The sequence below is a fragment of the Caretta caretta genome, chromosome 1 (assembly GCF_965140235.1).
Source record: "Caretta caretta isolate rCarCar2 chromosome 1, rCarCar1.hap1, whole genome shotgun sequence".
Lineage (NCBI taxonomy): Eukaryota > Metazoa > Chordata > Testudines > Cheloniidae > Caretta > Caretta caretta.
In genome coordinates, this window is record NC_134206.1 from 315,497,599 (window position 1) to 315,511,775 (window position 14,177).

At 41.8% G+C, this 14,177-nt stretch overlaps 1 long non-coding RNA gene across 1 annotated transcript; it reads right to left on the reverse strand.

Annotated features, from left to right (window-relative positions):
• Positions 1–2,369: 2,369 nt before the first annotated feature.
• Positions 2,370–13,097, reverse strand: LOC125630659 (uncharacterized). The gene is made up of 4 exons (XR_012666562.1): positions 12,973–13,097; positions 10,945–11,006; positions 8,663–8,849; positions 2,370–2,992 (listed from the first exon to the last, which is right to left on the reverse strand). It is a non-coding gene; the product is annotated as an uncharacterized LOC125630659 (long non-coding RNA).
• Between the last annotated feature and the right edge of the window lie 1,080 nt (positions 13,098–14,177).

The window sequence follows — 14,177 nt, forward strand, 5'->3', positions numbered from 1 at the left end:
CTCCTGTATTGTCAGGGGATGTTAGTAATAAACCAGCCCTTGATACGTTTAAACTCTGTCGATGAACTATTGAAAAATAATGAAGACTCTTTTCTGTCAATAATCAAAACGTTCCTAATAGATATTCTCTTTTAAATCCCAACAGTGAGATTGTCCCAGCTGGGAGGGGATTCTCCATAAACAGATCATTCCTGCCATTGGATGCCTTTGCAGCATAGTTCCTCATGCTCCTGGACCCTGTAGGGGCCTCTCCATGAATTCATGGCAGGGGGACTAAGTGGAGAGTAGGCAAGGCATGAGAGGAATAGGCAGGGGATATGCATTTCATCTTTCCACTTATGCCCAGAGATTCTCCCTGGGGCTGTATTATCTCTTTCATGATACCTCCATTCTGGGTCACTCTCGGAGAAGTCACGACCAAGGTGAATCCCTGGTGATGTGGTTCCAATGGAGCTGTAATGACAAAGAGCCAGGAAGAGAATGCAGGAGATGGGAGCAATTGAGGAGGGCCTCAGAACAGGGCCTCTGAGTGGATGATGGCTTTCCCTGGATCTGTCAGATTGGGGGTGGAGCCTACCATATTTTCCTCATGGTGGGAAGGCAAATACTGCCTCTCCCCTTCCCCCAAAGGCATCAAGTTGGGGAGGGGGAGCTAAGAGAATATTCTTAGCCCCCCCTGAGAGTTCTTCCCTTTGAGACCCCTCCTGCAGATTTTTTAATAGGGGTGAACAATAAGAGTCTAGATCTCTAGGATACACTTTTCAGGTTGTTTGTGCTGAGTGAACTCCTTTCAAAAAGAGAGAAAAGTATTTTTCTAAATACGTGAATTTTAATATGGTATTTGTGGGCGTACGTATTATTCAAGGAAGGGAAATATTATATTTTCCAGCAATAAAAACAACTCAGTGGCAAGTTTAACATTTTTAACTTTGTCCAGGTCAGGAAAAGTCTGACACCTGGGAACTTTTTTAAAGATTTTGATCTAGATCAGCCTGACTGGAAACTCTTTGGAGCTGAGTCTGTTTTTAGTATGCATGTAGTACCCCTATCAGAGCTGATTGGGACTTCTGAGTTCTACTGCCATACAAATCACAGTGGAAGAGTTTTCAGAGGCTGGGGACCTGGGCACTTAAATCTTCTTTGTGTCTTTGAAAATCTCCTCCAATAATAACAGGATTGTCATTTTAAATCTTGGAAGACATGGCTTGAGATGACAAATCTTATCTCAGTTAAATCCTATGGAGTCCACTTGAAAGAACACTCATTGTGACACTGGCAAACCAGGTGCCAGCTCTTGCCAAGGCTTTAGGTCTCAGCTGAGCCTTCACAAATTCATTGCCGGAAACCAGGCTGTTTCACCTCTGTGTTAGTAATGTTAAGATGAGCATTGAACTTATAACAGTATGTTTAGTGTTTAGACTTTATGAAATGCTTGTCAGTTTCTGCATGCATTAATCTCACTTACAATGTTTTTTTATCACATGCTATAAGGTAATATTTAAGTTTCAGCTTTATAACTGTAAAAAATGTTTGCTCTGAAACTGTGAACACAGTTAGGCGGGATTGTCTTTTAACCATCAAGAAGGCCTATCAAAACTAAATGGGCCATTGTGGGACATAACAATACAAAAACTTTGCTAATTGCCCTTTCACACCCATGAAGAAAGTGCAAAAGGGCTCTTCTTATCTGCTTGAAATTTGGGAGAAGGAAATAAAAACAGCTGTTCAGGAAAATTTTCCGCTGTCTTTTGCTGTTTGGACTTTCACAGGGCTAGAGCTACAAAACAGAAGCAGAGATCCCTGGGGTCAATCTGGGTTAGCCTTAAAAGACATTCAGAAGACAAAAAAAAGACATACAGACATTCTGACTGTAACTCATTTGTGTATATATGTTTGCCTGCTTTAACCTTGTAATAACACTCTCATTTCATTTTTCATTTTATTAGTTAATAAATCTTGAGTTAGTTTATTACAGGATTGACTATAAGCATTTTCTTTGGTGAGAGATCTAAGGTACAATTTGACATGGAGTAAGTGACTGCTCTCTTGGGACTGGAAGCAACCTGAATATTTTGTTATCTTTAGTGTAGAGCAACCATCTATCACTAAGTCCAGCTTGCCTGGTGGCAGGATAGACTGGAATACCCAAGGGGACTGTCTGTGACTCCACAGTAAACTGTTACAGTGCTTTAGGAGTTCACACTTGTTACTGGGTTAGTGAAATCTAATTATAGAACATACAACCAGTTTGGGATCTCTGCTCGGCTTCTTGACAGTCTGCCCTGAGGTTGGCACTCATGGTCATGAACCACTCCAGAAAGTGGGACACTCATAAGTGAAATAGATCTTTTAAGAGAATCCACAGCCCATTCCATAAATAGAAATTTAAGTAGAAATTGAATGCAGACTTTAGGTTAATACCTGATTTTTAAAAAAATGAACTTGTGACTAGTAGGTACAGATATCCAGTGCAAGTACTGTAGGCAGTAGGAAACTGATCTGTTAAAGGAAATTAATCAATTGCTGTAATACATTTTTGTATGAAATCAATACATTCTGTTTAAAGATTAAGCAGATAGATAATTGTTTACACTATTGGCTCCAGTTTTTCTGATATTACACACTTTTTAACTTCATTGCTTGATTATGCACATGCAGAATTTCGGCTCTATTCTTCTCATGTGCGGTGGGGTTATGTTTGCTATTTTCTGTAACACTTTAATTCCCTTTAATAAAACAATAAAGCATTTCCCAATGAATACATATTTAAGGACTAAATCTGGCAAGAGCATAAACTTGCATCTCACTCTGAAGCCTTTAGTCAAGGCCTTGTTCAGAACTTCCTTTGACTTCAACAGGAGTTTTTCTGGGAAGAGCTGCAAGATGGGGCTTTGTCAGCATGTCAAGGCTACATTTCTGGCAGTTACACGGCAGATCAGAAGCTGAAAGCCTCATTTTTCATTAGCAGAGTCCTGTTCAGGCAGCACACTTCCTGGAATGAAAGTGTAAAACATGCAAACGTTACACTGCATGCAAGCAGCAGTTACAAGGAGCAAAAGAAGTATTACTCTGGTGAACACGAATGATAATGTGGTGTAAGCAGCATAGATGACATGGTGTGAGGTCTCATTCTCACTGAATTCTAGCTATCAGTTGTACATACAGAAGATTTCACTTTACCATCCCCTTTGTTAAATATATCCTATCATTGGGAAACCATAATTTGTGATCACAGAAGGGGATACCAACAGCTACTGATAGACAAAAAATATAAAGCAGCTGTGAAATGCGCATTGCTTGGTGATGAACTGTTAGCTGCGAAGTTAAGAGATGTAAAAGGAGTCTCTGTGTATTATTCTGAACATTATACAATAAAACAGTGGCAGTTCCAGGCCTGCTTTATTATGCATAGTGTATGGTATCTCTGAAGCTATAGCATCCAGCCAATTACTGGGGAATTTAGATTTGTAGACTGCCATGAGCTTCAGTTTTTGTCTGAAAAAAAAGACATGAAAGTCTATGCAAAATAAATTAATGGACTGGCATTTTTACAAGTCCAGCCTCATTTCAAGCTTCCATCTTTATTTGGTGAACGCCCCTTGCTTTAGGCCTCTCTCTCACATCTTAAAGTCTTCTGGTATCATATATTTTGTTATAGGCCAGTCATGGTCATTCCATGTGTTGCAGTCTAAATTAATCCAATGAAAAGATGAACAGGGCATAATTTCTTGTAATGTTTGACTATTCATGGGAGGTTTTAATACTTCAGAATGAAGATATTTTCTTGCCTAAACTTATAAAATGCTAAAAGGTATAAATTCAGTTTTAGTGCCATAAGCCATTCAAGGTCTTGGGTCTTATTTATCCTAACAATCTCACAATCAGGGGTCTCACAATCACAAAACTGTCCCTCCCTCTGGGCCCCACCACAGCATCTGAAATTGTTAGGCTCACTTCATCTGAGGAATTCCCCAGGGTGGAATTTGCGGGGCTGGGTCAGAGTTTTCTGAATTGAGAGTCTATTCCTGTGACTGTGGAATTCGCTCCTGTTGCTCACTGAGCCAAAACCTTATCACTTGCAACAAGACCCATCTCTTTGATGAAGTTGGCAACTAACAAAGCTTCCAAATCAACCTGGCAATTTCCTTCTGGGTGGCCTCCACCTAGGAATATCTCCTCCTTACATTAGTAATGCAGTGATAGTGGAGGAAGGGGAAGTGAAAAGTGTGGCCCACTTTATGTGAGTCTGGAACATAATGTACAGTTATGTACTATAGTGATGGGTGCCTTAAAACAAGCATGTCGATGTAGGCTGCCCTGTGCCAGATGGGAAGGGAAGTAAAAGGAAAACAGGGCTGTAAACACTCATTTTGGGGGGAAATTATTTTTTAAAGTTTTCTCGATCATATGCAAAGCTTGACACAATTCCTTTATGCAAATACTTGTCAAATGTTAAGTACCAAAACATTCCTTTTAATCAAGTGTAACATACTGTACCATAATATTTGTCTTGGCCGTGCATTGTGTCAGAGGAGTTCATATCACTATGAATCATTTATTATGCTTTGTTGAAAGGTTATAGTGGGCGGCTCATAACTAGTATCATGTTTTTGCTAACTATTCAGAAATGTTCTTGTTTGGACGATTTAGGCACAAAAAGGGATGGTCCCTAAGCTAAAATGGAGATTTGATTCCTATCCTTGATACTTGTCCAATCCTTGTCCCCACTGTTAGAAATGTTTGCATGTGTTGAAATTTTCTGTATGTTAAAACTCAATATAAAAATGGATTGATTGGTGTAATAACAGTGTAATAATGTGGCAGTACTGGTAAGAGACTTGTTTTTATTTCCTGGTTCCAATCATATGACAGTTCAAAGTTATTAACAGTCATACCTTCCCACATGAAAGGGGTCACTTGCTAGTGATACCAGTGGCTGCTATCTATTGTACAACTTCCTTTAAAAAAAAATCAAATGCAACAAAACAAAGAAACCAAAACCACTCTCCACAACCCAGTACAACCAATTAATAAAATACTAGGGCTGTCGAGCGATTAAAAAAATTAATCGCGATTAATCACGCTGTTAAACAATAATAGAATACCATTTATTTAAATATTTTTGGATGTTTTCTACATTTTCAAATATATTAATTTCAATTACAACACAGAATACAAAGTGTACAGTGCTCATTTTATATTTATTTTTATTACAAATATTTGCACTGTAAAAAACAAAAGAAATAGTATATTTCAATTTACCTAATACAAGTACTCTAGTGCAATCTCTTTATAATGAAAGTTAAACTTACAAATGTAGAATTATGTACAAAAATAACTGCATTCAAAAATAAAACAATGTAAAACTTTAGAACCTACAAGTCCACTCAGTCTTACTTCTTGTTCAGCCAATCGCTCAGACAAACAAGTATGGTTACAATTTGCAGGAGATAATGCTGCCCACATCTTGTTTACAATATCACCTGAAAGTGAGAACAGGCATTCACATGACACTGTTGTAGCCGACATCACAAGATATTTACATGCCAGATGCGCTAAAGATTCATATATCCCTTCATGCTTCAGCCATCATTCCAGAAGACATGTGTCCAGGCTGATGATGAGTTCTGCTTGATAACAATCCAAAGCAGTGCAGACCGATGCACGTTAATTTTCATTATCTGAGTCAGATGCCACCAGCAGAAGGCTGATTTTATTTTTTGGTGATTCGGGTTCTGTCTGCATCGGAGTGTTGCTCTTTTAAGACACCTTAAAGAATTCTCCACACCTCGTCCCGCTCAGATTTTAGAAGGTACTTCAGATTCTTAAACTTTGGGTTGAATGCTGTATCTTTCCTTAGATATCTCACATTGGCACCTTCTTTGGGTGTTGTCAAATCTGCTGTGAAAGTGTTCTTAAAATGAACAAGATGTCCTGGGTCATCATCCGAGACTGCTATAACATGAAATATATGGCAGAATGTGGGTAAAACAGAACATGAGACAATACAATTCTCCCCAAGGAGTTCAGTCACAAATTTAATTAACGCATTTTTTTTTAATGAGCATCATCAGCATGGAAGCATGTCCTCTGGAATGGTGGCCGAAGCATGAAGGGGCATATGAATGTTTAGCATATCTGACATGTAAATATCTTGCAATGCTGGCTACAAAAGTGCCATGCGAATGCCTGTTCTGATTTTCAGGTGACATTGTAAATAAGAAGCAGTCGGCATTATCTCCCATAAATGTAAACAAACTTGTTTGTCTTAGCAATTGGCTGAACAAGAATTAGGTCTGAGTGGACTTATAGGCTCTAAAATTGTATATTGTTTGTTTTTGAGTGCAGTTATGTAACAAGAAAAATCTACATTTGTAAGTTACACTTTCACGATAAAGAGATTGCACTACAGTACTTGTATGAGGTGAACTGAAAAATACTATTTCTTTTGTTTATCATTTACAATGCAAATATTTGTAATAAAAAATATAAAATGAGCACTGTACATTTTGTATTGTGTGCTGTAATAGAAATCAATATATTTGAAAATGTAGAAAAACATCCAAAATATTGAATAAATTTCAATTGGTATTCTATTGTTTAACAGTGCGATTAATCACGATTAATTTTTTTAATCGCAGTAAATTTTTTTGACTTAATCACATGAGTTAATTGCAATTAATCGACAGCCCTATAAAGTACACAAATAAAACCTCTAGAATGAAGGTTAGGGTAGATTAACTGATCCAACTCACCACCTCCCCAGCAGATGCGACGATTGGTAGACATCTATTAATAACCACTATCATTGAAACTCAGTGACTTTCTGATAACAGCCACCTCTTGTTCTCAAAACACTTCCTACTGAAATAGTCTGTTTCCCCCTGGAGCCTGTGTTTTTCATTGTAGTGATTGTGTGGGCTTTTACTGTTTCTGGCAGTACAGCCAGCAGCATTCTAGATTTCATGAAGACATACAGAGCCAGTGGCATTGGTCCTGGTGAGATGTCTACTGTGAGACAGATTATTGTTATAAGTGATATTGCAATGATTCTATCTATCTAAGGTACTTACATGGGCCTCTGATGGGGTGAGCTCCCCACACTAACCCTGCAAGAGATGAGTTGGGCCAGGTGGGCCCAATCAGCTAATTAGGTTGCAAACAGGGGAGCTTTAGGATGCAGGCAGCTAATTAGAAAGCAGGCTCAGCTGTGCAGGAACAGGTGCAGACTGTATAAAGCCACAGACAGGGACCCCTGCTCAGAAAGGGCAGTCACACCTTGGGAAGAGGGAGGAGTGTTTAGAGTTGGTATTCCCAGGGAAGGGGGGGAACCAGGAAGAAGTCCTGGGATGGGGTAGTGAGGGCTGAGTGGGTAGAGCCCAGAACTGCTGAGCGTCCCTAGATGGGAATCCAGTGTAAAGGGTGGGCCTGTGTTCCCCTACCAGTTATTGAGGATATGACATAGAATTGAGGCAGTGAATGGGAAGACTGCCTAGGACTGCTGATAGCCTGTACGCTGGAATGAGGAATGCCCAGTGACCTAGCTGGTGGCCTAAGTCATGAAGGACATTGATGAGGGTCTTGGAGTGAGAGATGCTGCAGACCAGCATTAGAACAATGGCATACAAACGGCAGAAGGGAGTGTCTACCTCAAGATGTAATCCTCAGTGTGACCAGGAGGAAGCACCAGACCAGCGGTGAACCCTGTAAGAGGCCCCCTTTACCATAATATCTGAGCACCTCATAATGTTTTAATGCATTTAGCCTCACCACACCTTTGTGAGATAGGGAAGTGCTATTATCCCCATTTTACAGAAAGGAATCTGTGGCACAGATTCCTAAGTGACTTGCACAAGGTCGCACCGGGTGTCTGCAGAAAACCAGGGAATTGAACCCAGGTCTCCAAGGTCGTGTCCTAACCACTGCACCATACTGCCTTTATCTAGATGATATTAGATGTGTGCTGCATGGAGTTCCTGGCAGGTTATGGTCTTTGGTAAATAACGGCGAGAAAGCTGGGACTCAAGCTGTGCTTATGTCTGTAGTTGTAGCTGTGTTCTCTAATAAACATCTTCTGTTTAAGAAAGACTGTGATTCCCTCTATTATAACAGTTATGAAATATGGGCTTGAAGCACTGCAATTACTTCCCCCCCTAGTTCTCTGGTGCGGTTATCTTCCAGACTGAGAAATAAAGGTGGTTGTCTTAGCTCCATTTTTACAAAGATTTTGCTTCTGACACCATGTGATGCTCAAGAGTACTGGTAAGAGATGAGTTGTGCTCAGCACAGAAGTCCCAAGAAGTGACGGGGACTAAAGTAGCTTCACATCACTTTTGTAGCTCCCTGATTTTGGGGCAGGCCAGAGGCTGATCCAGCCCAGATATAAGTTAGAGCCAGTTCAAAACTGCTAATGCTTATGCCCAGCTACCCCCAGCCATAACAGGCCATTCAGGCACCTGGGAATAGCTGAACTGTAAATACACTACGCTGTGCCATCTGGGGATTCCCCACATAGAGATGGAATTCCCAGTTGGCCAGATTCTCCAACTTTATGGCCCCTTTATGCTACTAAAGGGACACAAAGTGGCTGCACTGGAGCAGAGAATCAGGCCCTCAAATGCAGGTGATTCAGTAATTGAGCAATGCAAAATGTAGGTCTCACCTGCTTATCTTGGAAGAGTTAACATGTGATCAGTAGCTCAGCAGTGGTGGTTAGTGGCAGCCAGTCCTCCTGTCCACAACTCCTGGCTGCCACCTTCTCTGGTTTGTGGGAAAAGCAGGGAAATGGCCTAATGGCTTCAGTTCCCTTCCCTTGATCTGTGCAGAGCATGAGAGAGACTGGCAGGCTTCTGCAATGAGACAACTGAAGAATAATATACCCAGAGCACTGAGAAGACACTTGTCAGAGCTGTCTTCCTCACACCCTATATCCAAAGCCACTAGTGACTACAGAGCATTTCTGCTTCTATAAACAGAATATAAAAAAGAGTGAAACAACTTTTGAATGTGGCTAAATTAAGAAACTAACAGCAGTGCCAATTTGGAGATCATTTAATGATGCATTAAGGGGCAGATTAGCAGGTGGTATGCTAAATGAAGCAACCCAAAATGGTTATTTACTGAAATTGATTTGACCCTAAATTGTACACTGGTAATTGCTGTGTCAATGAAAACAGTACTAAATATGCCAGGCAGCTACAACAGTAGCAAGTGGTCTGTACAGTAAATAAACTGGGGTCAAGCATAAATAACACAAAGAACACTCAAAGACTGTGCTTTTGTTGAAGGGAACAGTCTCACAATGAACATTATTGCTAGTTCAAGAACAAGCTCTGTACAAACCCTAACAAATTGGGGTTGTACGCAGCAAATGTTCAGGTCAGTGCAAAAAGCAAAATCACCAGCTCGGGAGGGCAATACCAGAGGATTTCTGATTGTCCTCTACAAGCTGATGAATGTGGAGTTCACTGAGAATGTTGTAGCATCTATACAGATGTTTCATGTTGAAAACAGTCACCAAAGGGGTTTTGGCATTTATTTATAAGTGAAGGCAATAAAACTTAAAATCTATCTTGATATAGGATCTTGCTATAGAGGCAATTACACAACAGAACTATCGAGACTATTTAGAGGTAAAGATGCAGTAAACCATAGTTTTCAGAGTAGCAGCCATGTTAGTTTGTATTCGCAAAAGAAAAGGAGTACTTGTGGCACCTTAGAGACCAACAAATTTATCTGAGCATAAGCTTTCGTGAGCTACAGCTCACTTCATCGGATGCATTCAGTGGAAAAAAATGAATGCATCCGATGAAGTGAGCTGTAGCTCTCGAAAGCTTATGCTCAAATAAATTTGTTAGTCTCTAAGGTGCCACAAGTACTCCTTTTCTTTTGTAAACCATAATGTTTCTGAATAGACATACATGAGAAATCTTCATTCTCCTGGACATTATTATAATGAAGGTAACATCTAACTGTAAACAGCATAGGCCAAACTTCTATGTTGTGAAGTCAGGGAGTCATGTGATACTTGATAGAGAATGGCAGAGAGATTCAGATTTTTAAAATTATGGGCTCTGGTCAAAACCAAAAAAAATAGCTGAACTGTTGGAAAAGGCAGCTGATGTGTTTCAGGATGGTACTGGAACCTTAAAATATATGAAAGCAAAAACTCTGCTGCAAGAGTAAAGAACAAAATTGTCAGACATACATATGAACATAATTTGTTGGGGAATAGTCAACATGTTTTTTGTAAAGGGAAATCATGCTTCACCAATCTACTAGAATACTTTGAGGGGGTCAACAAGCATTTGGACAAGGGGGATCCAGTGGATATAGTGTACTTAGATTTTCAGAAAGCCTTTGACAAGGTCCTTCACCAAAGGCTCTAAAGCAAAGTAAGCTGTCATGGGATAAGAGGAAAGGTCCTCTCATGGATTGGTAACTGGGTAAAAGATAGGAAACAAAGGGTAGGAATAAATGGTCAGTTTTCAGAATGGAGAGAGGTAAATAGTGGTGTCACACAGGGTTCTGTACTAGGACCAGTCCTATTCAACATATTCATAAATGATCTGGAAAAAGGGGTAAACAGTGAGGTGGCAAAATTCGCAGATGGTACAGAATTACTCAAGATAGTTAAGTCCCAGGCAGACTGCAAAGAGCCACAAAAGGATCTCTCAAAACTGGGTGCCTGAGCAACAAAATGGCAGATGAAATTCAGTGTTGGTAAATGCAAAGTAATGCACATTGGAAAACATAATCCCAACTATACATATAAACTGATGGGGTCTAAATTAGCTGTTACCACTCAAGAAGGAGAGCTTGGAGTCATTGTGAATAGTTCTCTGAACACATCCATTCAATGTGCAGCAGCAGTCAAAAAAGCAAACAGAATGTTGGGCATCATTAAGAAAGGGATAGATAATAAGACAGAAAATATCATATTGCCTCTATATAAATCCATGGTACACCCACATCTTGAATACTTCATGCAGAGGTGGTCGCTCCATCTAAAAAAAAGATATATTGGAATTGGAAAAGGTTCAGAAAAGGGCAACAAAAATTATTAGGGGTATGGAATGGCTTCCATGTGAGGAGAGATTAATAGGATTGAGACTTTTCAGCTGGGAAAAGAGACGACTACGGGGGGGATATGATTGAGGTCTATAAAATCATGACTGGTAAGGAGAAAGTGAATAAGGAAGTGTTATTTACTCCTTCTCATAACACAAGAACTGGGGTCACCAAATGAAATGAATAGGCAGCAGGTTTAAAACAAAAGGAAGTGTTTCTTCACACATGTAGTCAACCTGTGGAACTCTTTGCCAGATGACGTTGTAAAGGCCAAGACTATAACAGGCATCAAAAAAGAACTAGATAAATTCATGGAGGATAGGTCCATCAATGGCTATTAGCCAGAATGGGCAGGGATGGTGTCCCTAGCCTCTGTTTGCCAGAGGATGGGAATGGGCGATAGGGGATGGATCACTTGATGATTACCTGGTCTGTTCATTCCCTCTGGGGCACCTGGCATTGGCCACTGTTGGAAGACAGGATACTGGGCTAGATGGGCCTTTGGTCTGACCCAGTATGGCCGTTCTTATGTTTTTACACATAAGCTTTTAAACATAAGTTCCAGAGGAGATTCTCCACTACTGACACCTACTGAAAAGACCAAGACTACAATACAGCCACAGACAATGACTTGTGATAGTCAGTGAGTCTCATGTCCCTGTTTCCATAAATGAATCCTACACTACAGAGCAGGAAGACATTGCCGATACAGCTACACCAGAAAGTGCAAATGCTTTTCCTGATGTTGTTCTGATGCCTATGAGACGTATCCAGTGAGAAGCCTTCATTTGTAGTATGTTATATATTTAGAGATAATAGTTTTAATAATAATGGATTTGTAATTTTTTATATATCCTTTTACATTGAAGGAGGAGTATATGGTCTATTGAAATAGGGTAGTATCCCTCTAAATAGTTTGCAGGCTCTTACCTGGTGCTCACCTTGTTCTGTTTTTAGAAGTTGACAGGAGCCAGGCAGAGCAGTAATATATATGTAGATAGGCTTTGCATGTTTGTGTATATTTAGTAAACATAAAAAGAAAAGGAGTACTTGTGGCACCTTAGAGACTAATAAATTTGTTAGTCTCTAAGGTGCCACAAGTACTCCTGTTCTTTTTCTGGATACAGACTAACAGGGCTGCTACTCTGAAACCTGTCATTAGTAAACAGTTACTTGAGACCCAACTGAGCCCATGTGTTTTCTTCATATTGCTTTTGTGAAAAGACCAATAGACACAACAGTACTTAGGTATGGGAATAATTTTAAGCAATGAGACTGCTCATGTGAGTAAAAGTAACATATGTAAGTGTCTTCAGGATCAGGCCCATAGTTAAGCCCCTATATTCTGTTAAGGGCACTTGATGGCCTTTTGGGGGTGGGAGGTGGGGCCAAAGGAGACCACATATTGGTCAGTCAAACAGGCTTGTCTCATCCCAATATACATCTTTGTCATACATCCTAAAAAGGTAGAACCAATCTACGATGAGCCTTTTGATGTGCCAACCACTAGTTGTTGTCAGGGCCATCCCCAGACATACGCCGTATACACAGCTGCGTAGGGCACCATGAAATTTGGGGCACCAAATTGCCCCCGATTTCATGGTGCCCTAGGCCGCTGTCTGCTGCATTTGCGGCGGCAGCTCCGGCGGCCAACCCTAACCCCGGCCAGCCACGCCGCGGGCTGTGCCCACTGCAAGGGGCAGGGCCGCCCCCCGGGGTGTGTGGGGCCTGGGACAACTCCCTCCACCCCGCCGCTTAGTCTTCCCCCGCGCTCCGCCCCCGGCCCGCCCCCATTCCTCCTCTTCCCCGCGCCCGGCCTCTTCCCCCCGCGACGGACGCAGCCTGGGGGACTAGCAGGGAGCCTGCGCCGGCAGCAGGGGCCGGGCTGGACCCCGCACTCACCAGCAGCGGCGGGAAATGGAGCAACCCGACCCCAGCCTGCTCCACTCCGCCGGCCGCGTCACTCCGCTTCCCGCTGCTGGGGAGTGCGGGGGCCGCTCCTGCCCCCCCCCCCCACCCAAGCAACACGGCTGGGGCCGGGGCGGGGGAAGCGGAGCAGGCTGGGGCCGGATCGCTCCACTTCCCGCCACCGGGGAGTGCAGGGGGCGGTCCTTTCCCCAACTCACCTGAGTGACACGGCTGGGGCGCTTCCTGCTGCCGGACCCAAGCCCCCCGTTAATCCCCGGGCCACTCTGGGCCTGTGGCACCGCCCCCCAAAACGGCCCTCCGCAGCTCCTGCCTCCCCAGCCCCGCAGGCCTTGAGCTCAGCTCAGACCCTCCGCGGTGCCCAGGTGCTCAGTCTGACTAGGGCACCATAATTGCTAGGGAGGGCCCTGGTTGTTGTACTCCATGCTGGGATCGCTGGGTGAAATCTGTTGCCTGTGTCATAGAGATCAGACTCAAAAGTGTTTTGTTCTGGCCTTAACATCTACTGATCTGATCTTGCTCCCATTTAAATCAAGGAAAATGTTGCCATTGACTTGAATGGGAGCAAGAGTGGGCCCTTTGTGTCTACAAATTTTGCTGTGTCCATATTGTGAGAGTGTCAGAATGGTGGTGTATCATGCCTGAGAATACAATATCATGGTGTTGTTTAGCAGCATTGCAATACTACTATATGTCTTGCAAGTCAGATACAGAGCAAAAAGTGGACAGGCTGTGTTATTACCCTATCTTGGACTTGTTTCATGATGCCTTGACCTTGGCCTCAATTAATGTGGAATTATCTTAAATTAAATGTGTATATATTTGGTTCATTGCAGCCTCCTTCTGCAAGTTCATACCCTGAGAGGCCCTCATTGACATGACTGAACAGGCCAGAACCCTATCCACTGGAGTCAGAATGAAGCATGTCTAATATTAGGCCTATCATCCACACAACTATATTTTAAATCTTCATTCAGTAGCATGATTTCTCAGTGGATTTCCTATCTAGTGGCAGCAGACTGAAACTGGTATCTTCAATTAGAAAATTTCAGAAGGCTAAGTTTTCTACAAGAGAGACTCACTAGCACCCTTACAACGGTAAACAGAGTTTCTCTTATATCTAACATACATGACTAACTTGTAATAAGACAGCACATTTTTAGATTGGAGAAGTGGACCTT